Source organism: Monodelphis domestica, chromosome 7, assembly GCF_027887165.1.
Source record: "Monodelphis domestica isolate mMonDom1 chromosome 7, mMonDom1.pri, whole genome shotgun sequence".
NCBI lineage: Eukaryota > Metazoa > Chordata > Mammalia > Didelphimorphia > Didelphidae > Monodelphis > Monodelphis domestica.
In genome coordinates this window covers 188,854,162-188,863,655 of record NC_077233.1, presented here as the reverse complement: position 1 = coordinate 188,863,655, position 9,494 = coordinate 188,854,162, and the positions used below count along the sequence as shown (strand labels likewise).

Here is a 9,494-nt window from a genome sequence, read left to right as displayed (position 1 = left end):
ATGGCAGTCAAGACCCTGACTACTCCATGTAGTCATGTCCTCAAGTGAAGGAGGAAACTGATGTAGTTATTTAAGTTGGAACTAGAAAAAACATTCTTCATAAAACTAGCCCCTCAAACCTCCCTTAAGCACTCTCTTCCACAAACCTCTAAACTCTGCCTTATTTTTTATAGAAAAAAATGGAGTTCATTTCCCATGAGCTCCCTCTTCTCCCTTCTTCCTCATCTCATATCATGAAAATGCCTTCTGCAACTGTCTCTCATCTTACCTCTGTCTCACATGATGAAGTGATCTTACACCTTACTAAGGTAACCCCTCTAACTTGTTCCAGTAATCACATTTCATCTCATTTCATCCTGTCTCCTCCAACAGATTGCTCACTGTGTCATCCTCACTCTCAGTTATTTTCAATCTCTCCCTTCTATTGACTCCTTTCCTACTGCCTACAAATCTGCCCATGTTTCCCCCACCTAGAAAGAATCTTCATTGGGTCTTTCCATTCCTGTTATTGACCTATATCTCTTCTACCTCTTGTGACTAAACTCCTTGAAAATGGACAATAGGTCCCTTCACTTTCTTTCTCCTCTCATTCTCTTAACTTTTTAACAATCCAGTATTTTTTTTTTTTTGGATAAAAACAAAGCATGACTTTTTTTCTTTTTTTAATTCTTCTGTTTCAGAGTCTGCTAGCCAAAGCTGTCCAGAGCTGTGAAGATGACAAGGTACTACAATGTATCAGAAAAGTACAGCAGCTTTCAGGAAGAACAACCCAAGCTGGAACTTAAACACATTGCCATTAAAAAAATAATAAATATGTTTTTACTTAATTTGAAGATAAAATGTTATCTTTCTCTCATCGATCATTAACCTGGAGAAGAAAACAATTCCTGTGTATTCCCTAAAGGTTAAAGGATGAGGGTAGCTTCAGGTGGTGAAATATTTTCCACTCAGTATAAAGGGAATGGAAGTAAGGTAGTCTGTTTCTTTCTTCCCCTTAACTCCACAGGAGTAGGGACAGAGTAAAAGAGTAAAAAAGTCTTAAGGACAGTAAGATCACGTGGGAAATGATATGACTTTGTAAGACTGAAGGAATGTTTCTGTCCCCCAGCCTGACCCCACACTGTGAGCCTTCTCTGGCACAACTGTTATTTTAATACATCTGCCTTGGGGCAGACAGATGGCTCAGAAAGCCAGGCCTGGAGCTGGGAGGACTTGGGTGCAAGAGTAGCCTCAGACACTTCTTAACTGTGTGATCTTTGGCAAATCACTTAACCCAACTGCCTAGCCCTTACTGCTCTTCTGCCTTGGAACTGATACTTAGTACAGATTCTAAAACAGAAGGTAAGGGTTTGTTTAAAAAAAAAAAAATCTGGCCCTTCCATGAAAATCCTGTTCAGAATTTAGTTTTCTTCATCCCTTCACACAGAAGTATGAGCATTTGGATCACAAATAGTGTTTAAAAACAAAGCCTTTAAACATAAAATTGGAGAGCCAGGATCTTTTAGAAAATAGAAAATTATAAGTAAGCAGTTCAGAAAATTCATTCGGATGTAGCTCTCTCCAAAGTTTCCAGTGATCTCTTACTTACCAAATCCAATGACCTTTTCTCAGTTGTCATGCTCCTTGAGCATGAGAACTTCTGCAGCTTTTGACACTGTTGATTATTCTTTCTTTGATATATTCTTCTCTCTAGGTTTTTGGGACACCACCACACTCTCCTGATTCTATTTCTTATCAAACTTCTCCTCAGTCTCTTTTCCTGAATCCTCATCCAGATCATGTCCTCTAACCACAACTGTCCAATAGAGTTCTATACTGGTCCCTTTCTCTTCTCTTTCCATCCTTCCCACTTCACTTGGTGATTTCATGGGCTTCTGTGGATTTTAATCACTATTTCTATGCCAATGATTCTTAGATTTACCTATCGTGCCCCAACCTCTCTGCTAACCTCTCATCTCACATCTCCCTCTATCTTCCAAACATCTTAAACTGCTTGTCAGGAGACGTCTTAAACTCAACATGACCAAAATGAAACTTATCTTTCCTCCTAATTCAATCTGCTGCCAAGGCCTATCAATTTCATCACATTCTCTCTAGTATTCCAACTCTCTCAATTGTGAGCTCCTAGAGGGCAAGGACTTTGTTTTGCCTCTTTTATAATTCCCTAACTTAGCACAGTGCCGGGAATATAGGCACCACACAAACTAATAAACTTAATGTTTATTAAATTAGAAACAATAGCATCAGCTAGCAATTTTAAGAAATGGATCCAGACAGGGGTTATAGGACTCAGCCAGGATCACACAGCCACTCTAAGTCTGAGGTTGAATTTGAATTCAGGTCTTCCTGACTCTGGGCTCAGCATTATCCTCTATCCACTGGGCCAAACCGCTGCTTCAGTTATGTTATTAGACCTTTTGCCTCAGAGAGATGACACTTTCCCTTAAGATCGCCACTACAATGTTTTGCACGAAATACATGTATAATCTATATCAAATTGCTAATCATCTCCAAACTGGGGGAGAGAAAGGAGGTAGGGAGAGATAATTTGCACCTTATAATTTTGGAAAACCTATGTTGAAAATTATGATACATAATTGGGAAAATTATCTTTGAATTAAAAAAAAAAAGATTGCCACTTCAAGAAGGTTTAGATTTCTTCATACTGGGCCTAGAAAGCACAGAGGAGCAGTAGGCCAACGTTTCAGAGGGGCAGACCTAAGTCTCTTGGAAGGACAGACTAGATAACCATTTAAAACTGTTCCTTTAGAATTGCGTGTTGCTATGGGGGGAGGGTGGCAGAGGGGAGGGAAAGAAGATGAATCAGGTAGCCAAGGAAATATTTTTCTTAGTTAATCAATAAAATAAAAATAATATTAGGTAAAAAATTAAATACAACTGTTCCTTTGGGAAGCTGACTTCTGGAGTTTTTCTTAGTCCCAGGTACAAAATAGCCCACCACACAAAAACTAAGTTCACCCCTATTCTGCTTTTTTTGTATAACAACTGCACAAGAGACCCAGAGCCTGGGGACCATGGAAGACAAGCAGACAGCTTAAAGCTTAGACAGACATTCAAATCCCAAAAGTCTTCTCCAGTCCCAAAAACATGGACCTTAGGGAAATCATCTTTAGGTAGAAGGAGCACGATGCAGATGCTAAAGGTTGAAATATTTATTTAAAATCAACAATTTTAATGTTCAAATTTTAATATTGGAGAAAAAATTTTAAAACATATGAAAAGTTTAAATATGACATCACCTGCCCCCCAACTCCTGCAGCAGAAAGTGACGCACTCCTCATGCACCCCCTGCTAGTTCTCTTCAACCTTCCGGTCCTTGCAATGGCGGCAACAGGGATGGTATGTATTGACTCAAATAGGTGATTGATGAAAAGGATTCCTGGAAAGTGAAAATTTTGGAAGAAATCCTTCAGGAAAGAGAAAGAAGGAACAAGAAAAGAAGGCAGAGATAAGAGCATTAAAAATTCTGATGATTGGGATACCCAGCAAGAATCCCTCAAGAGGAGAAGCTGAGACATCATCACGTGGAGAGAACAATTTAAGAATTCACCTCACTGGAGGAAGATGCGATGGAAGAGAGGGGGAAAGAAGATGACTCATTGACCATCAAACCACCCCAGCAAATGTCATAATGAGGAAAACACTCATCACGGGAAAGATGAAAAAAGGAAAGAAAAGAGAAATGTTGGTACCAAGGAAGTATGTCAGGGTAAAAGAAGGAGCAAGATTGCATGGAAAAGGCATCTAGATGGATAAAGATAAAATTCTGTGGGAATGAGAAAGGCAGAAAAGGAGGAAGATGGCTGGAGAACATTCCAGGGGAGAGAAGGATTATCTTGAACAGCAAGAGAGAATAAGAAGAGATGAGGGAGTAGCAGAAGGAGCAAAGGGAACAGAAGGAAGAAGAGACAGAGAGGATAGGCCAGAAGAGAAGTTTCTGCTCATCACAGAACAGGGTCAGAAGATCATGGAAACAAAGTTCACTGGAAGCCCCAAAGATCCACATAAAAGATGGTCTGAAGCAGGAATAGAGAGTACTTCTGAAAAATACCTCCCCTTCCCTTTGACCTTTCCATGTATATCAAGGTGTCCAGCCAAGAGGGAGCAGCAGAGGATTAAGTCATGGAAGGAGATCCTGTCCCCCAGAAGGACTTGGTCATAGCCAGCTTGAGGATGATGACCTCACAGATACTGGCTTCCAGCTCACCACCACCAATCATGGAGCATCTGCAGGCTTCAGCCTCAGTTTTAAATTCCACATCAGGCCGCAGTACAAAGCAAACCTTGACTTATTTGCAGTCAGGCAATGACTCAACTCATGGATGTGGAGGGCTCGCCTCTTCCCTGCCTGCCCACCTGCCATGGAAACATATGCAGCAGAGGAAGATCTAGAGCAGTAATGGCTAACCTTTTAGAGGGGTGGGTGATGTCCTTAGGTGCCAGTGGAGAGTGGGAGGGGAGCAGCCAGGCTCTGCTTCCCTCTGGCTTTCTGTGCTGGAGCAATGGCATGTGTGCCCACAGGGAGGGTGCCAAGTTTCCCTCCCCTCTAGCACATGTGCCATAGGTTCACCACCACAGGTCCAGAGGATGTAGTAAAGAACCAGGAACTTATGTTTTGTTCTTTGATTTTTTTACATTTTGTCTTACATGGGCTTATAAATTTGTAGAATTCAAAATCTAGCTGGCATTTTCTTAGGCTGCCTGACCCTCAGTCTCCAGGCATGGCTCTCTGGGGGTGGGGGGTGGGGGTGGGGAAGGAAGATTGATGATTCTGAAAGTTGATGACCAATGCAGAGGAGCCATTAGTGTGAACACTTGCCTTAGGGTGTCTTTGCTCTTCACTGTGACACCCCCCCCAAAGTAACTTATTCCTTACCCAGAACTAAGTCATGCTGCAGTGAAAGCCAGGAGTTCTTGGGCCACCTGGTGATGGCTTTGATTTGGAACCAAAACTAGAGGGTTTTTTTAATGCATAAAAGTACATGAGTTTTGGGGATTCCAACCCCTCATTAGCTCAGTGTTTGTTTGCCTAGCTCCCTCTCCTCCAGGCAGAATCTTCTGTAATTTGGTTCCCCTATCTGTTGCCCTCATCTAGACATCAGTAAGAATCTTCTATTTTATATTCTCAAGCCTCAGCTTTCTAAGCTAACACTTAGACCCACTTCTTGGAAGCAGGGTAAAGAGGGTGGGTCCAATTCAGATTCTATACAAAGTTGGACATTCATAAAAAAAAAACATAGTAAAGTTTGTTTATTGAAATTGTCACAAATTTTAAGATATAAAAACAGTTTAAAGCCTTGTTGTATCCTCCATGACATCAGTGGCACAACTTGCATTTTGCTGGATAAGTCTTAAAGTTCTTGAGAATTCAACTCGATCTACGAGAAATATCACTATAAATCCAACAACGATCACAGAGAGGCCAAAGCAAATGCTAAGTGATGATAACAAGTAGTTGTCATAAGTGTTGTTAGAAAGAGGAAATATCATAATAATTAATCCAATTAAAGCCATTGCTACTCCAACTAGGATCACACTGATAGGTAATCGGTATCTGATCCAGTAATTTACTGGTCGCAGTCGAGGTCTCCGTGGAGAAGTGACCAGTGAGGCAGAAGTCATTTCCATATCTTCCATTGGACCTTGTCTTCCTAAGAATAGGATTTTGCCTGGGGAAAGAATACAAGTCATGACTTTCTGTGTAGGACAATGGGAGACTTTTCCTATAATTTGTACTCATGCTTTTTTGCTATAACACACTTGACTTTCACTATCATCCAACTTGAATGTAACTGCCCCCTAACATTTGTATACTAATACAGTTGTAAGGAAGGGAATCTGTCTTCCTACTTCATGTAATTGTAAAATGTAACCACAGATTAGGTATTAAGTATGTTTTATTTATTAATATTTAAATACCTATTCATCCTTTGAAATATGATCTTCTCTGGTTGAGAGAGAAGGAAAGCAATATCATTGGATGAAAAAAAATAATTGATTACATCCAGAAGGACCCTTAAAAGACACAGTCCAGTCAATCTACTCAAAAACTAGGTTCCACTTCAAATAAGGATCCCTTCTTGACCAATAAAACCGCTCTAATTCTCCCAAGGGACTTGGTTTTACTTCCTAAAGAGATCACTTGGCATGGCTGCATTTTTTAAAAAGTTAACATAGACTCATCAATCCCTTCATTTTAAGTCCAAGGATTTCAAATTCCTTTATGATTAATAAATGTCACTTCTTGACTTTTGACCTAACATGGCATATATAATGATGTAGTTAAATTTGTGGATCACGTACAACCTAGTAGATAGCTTATTCTATTACAGCTCATTTCTGATGTTGGTCAGAAGTCAGCTTAACTATTTAACATCTGGGAATTAGGTGATAAAATAGGGTAGGGAAAAATCTTGTGCTATTTTTCTACTTGATGGTCTCTATAAGGCAGGTTTTGCTAACACCAGTGGTGGTGCTATTCCAGGACTATAGTTAAGATTCCCTGTACCCACAGAATTCCTAAATCCATAAATCCCCAATCATGATGGAAATGCATTTAAAATGTAGTAAAATTAGTTTAGCTGGATGGAATGAGGATTAGCAACAAAATTAGGACAGAACAATCAGTGGGAAAGCTTAAAAAAAACAGGATCTAAGAAATTCAGTAAAGAAGTGGAGACAGGCTAAGCAGGAAAGAAACTAAAATAGTCCTTCAGTTTGAACTTTGCTTTTGATTTTTAATTAAAGATTGCTTTTAGAACATTGAAGTTTGCTTTCTATTTCTGAAACAAAGCTGGCCTCAGTTTATCATAATTTTTAAATTAGTTCATCTTCTCCCCTAATAATTGATTTAATCACCTCCACAGCATCTCTTAACTGGTTCCTGTTCTCTATTTCTATACCATGACACTCCATTTCTCTTCTATCCTACATAGCAATGGTGTTGAACTCAAACAGAAATGGGGCATTAAACCATATATAAAGATCCCTGGAACAGGGACCCATTTTGACTTAATTATGCTTTAATCCAATTCACACCACACTGGGAAACTCTGGCCTAAAGACAGTTGTAGTGCTGCCTCACTGGTCATCCTACCATCAATCTATCTCGTTTTCCAATCCTTTCTTCATATGCCCATTGTAGTGCTCTAATCAGGGCATTCTCCGTTCCTAAACCTCAAGAGTCACCATCTTCTACTTTCCTTTGCTGGCTAATTTGTGATCCCTTCTACAATCTGGCTCCTCGTAGTCTTCTACTTTTTATTTTTCTCACTCTTGTGTACTCTACAGTCTAGCTAACATATTCTTCCTTGACCTATTTTTATACCGTGTATTATTGTTCCCAAGCCTGGAATTCATTCTCCTCTCTCCCATACTCTTGAAATCTTTCGTCTTCAGAGGGGAATTTAATCATTATTTCCTTAAAGAAGCTTTCCCTGAATCAGAGTACTTCTACATTAAGTTTGTCATAGTATTTTGCCTGATCCTCTCCACTCTTCTGAGGAAATAGTATTTGTCTTTCCTTCTTTACTGTGCAAGCTACCAAATACCAAGTTTGTTTTCTTTTCACTCCATTCCCAAGGACTTGTATGCAACAGGCACATAATGTATGCTGAATCGATTCAGAGTTGTTCAGAGATGCCAAACTGAAGCCCAAATGAACTATAAGAACTCAATTCACTTTAGCTTAATTGTCTTTTATAAGTTGTGGTTATGATGGTAGAAATAAATTAAACATCTGAGTGTTAAACCACCCAAGTTCTTGAATGAATACACTTTCTATAGAAATGAAAAGACTGGGACCTAACTAATAGAAGGAAACAGAAGATGCCTATCAGAGAGCATTCAAGCTAAAAGGACCAAGATTTTGCTAGTTGCTATCAAAGAATTTTTAACATTGGAGAATCCTGAAGATAAACTAATTGGTGATGGCTGCTTTAGTTAAGATGAGGTCAGGAGCAATTCATTTTTGACTGAATCATTTACAAAAATAGACTCATTTAGGCAGAGAACCAGACGCTGATACCATAGCCTATTTTGTGCCAAATAGACCTAGGGAAAGATGGGAAAGAGGGTGAAAGGTGGAGGGTGTGGAGGAAAAGAACAAAATAAAATGGAACTTGTCTTCTTTTTAAATATCACAAGGACAGTGATGTAGTTCTAAAGGATAGAGCTCCAGGCCTAGAGTTGGAAGGACCTGGGTTCAAATCTTGTCTCAAACACTTCCTAGCTGTGTGACCCTGGGCAAGTCACTTAACTCAATTTTTCCTAGTCCTTACCCTTCTAAGAGTTGTTACTAAGATGGAAAGTAAGGGCTAAAAAAAAAAAACATCAGCAGGAAACTGCTGGCTGATAGAAGTCTTCTTAAGCCCTTAGTCTGACTTAGAATTGACAGAAGAGTGGTAAGGGCTAGGTAATTGGGGTAAAGTGACTTGTCTCCAGGACTGGCTCTTTATTTGCTGAATCACCCAGTTGCCCCTACAAGTATAGTTTCTGAGGACCAACAAACATCAACCTTCAGAATACATGAAGAAAGTTATAAATAAGTTCTAATTAAAAGCAGCAACATTTAAGAGTAATTCATGGAAGTTGGGGCAGGAAAAAGGTAGAAGAAAAAAAGGTCTTCATTTATGAAAGAATCTTGGGTTTCCCTTACCTGATTTATTGTCCCTGTGGTGACTAGATAATAAAAGGTCTAGGATCTGGGAGAACAGTCGGGTGCTTTTGAAAGAACCAGCCACTGCAACCCAAAGCAAAGAAGCCACTCTCTTGAGTAGATCTTACATTTGCCTACTTCATTTAAAGAGGATCAGATCCTGATTAGACAACTAGAAAATCATGAATTCTCAGGTGGAACTATGTATCTCTGGAAAGAACAAGTGAATGGGCTTTTTCCAATCAAGCCAATCAATGATCTGCAACTGATGAAGGAACCCTTCTTAAGAACAAGTTATAAGCAAATACTTGTCAACTCTCCAGCAGGCAACTAACTGTGAAAGACCAGCTAATAAACCCCTTTTGTAGTTGCATTAGCTTTCAGTTAAGAACTAAAGGGTTCTTCCATTAAATGCTAGGTTCGAGGACAAAAAGAAGCTGCTAAATAAAACTTCTGAAATAGTCCTTCCTAACTGTCTTGATTAGCATCCGCGTGGTACTTCTCCTTAGCACTTGCCATAGGTCACTTTCTATTGTGATTTTTTAAAATAGTTTAAAATTTTGATTTCATTTTATTTTCTGAATTTTCTCCCTCCATCCTTTCTTTCCCACATGCATTGATAAGGGGTTGGGGATAAAACCTGTTACAAATATGTATAATTATACAAAACAAATTCCTGCATTAGTGAAAGAAAGTGTTTGTTCTCTAAATCTATCAATTCTCCATCTTCAAGGTGATAGCATGCTTCATCATGAGTCTTTCGGAATTGTGGTTGCTTATTGCATTGGTCAGAGTTCTCAACTTTCAGATTTATTCA

General features: G+C 39.3%; 1 long non-coding RNA gene across 1 annotated transcript; it reads right to left on the bottom strand.

Annotated features, from left to right (window-relative positions):
• Window positions 1-5,245: 5,245 nt before the first annotated feature.
• LOC103103117 (uncharacterized) lies at window positions 5,246-8,836 on the bottom strand. Its single transcript, XR_470047.3, has 2 exons — window positions 8,678-8,836; window positions 5,246-5,690 (listed from the first exon to the last, which is right to left on the bottom strand). It is a non-coding gene; the product is annotated as an uncharacterized LOC103103117 (long non-coding RNA).
• Between the last annotated feature and the right edge of the window lie 658 nt (window positions 8,837-9,494).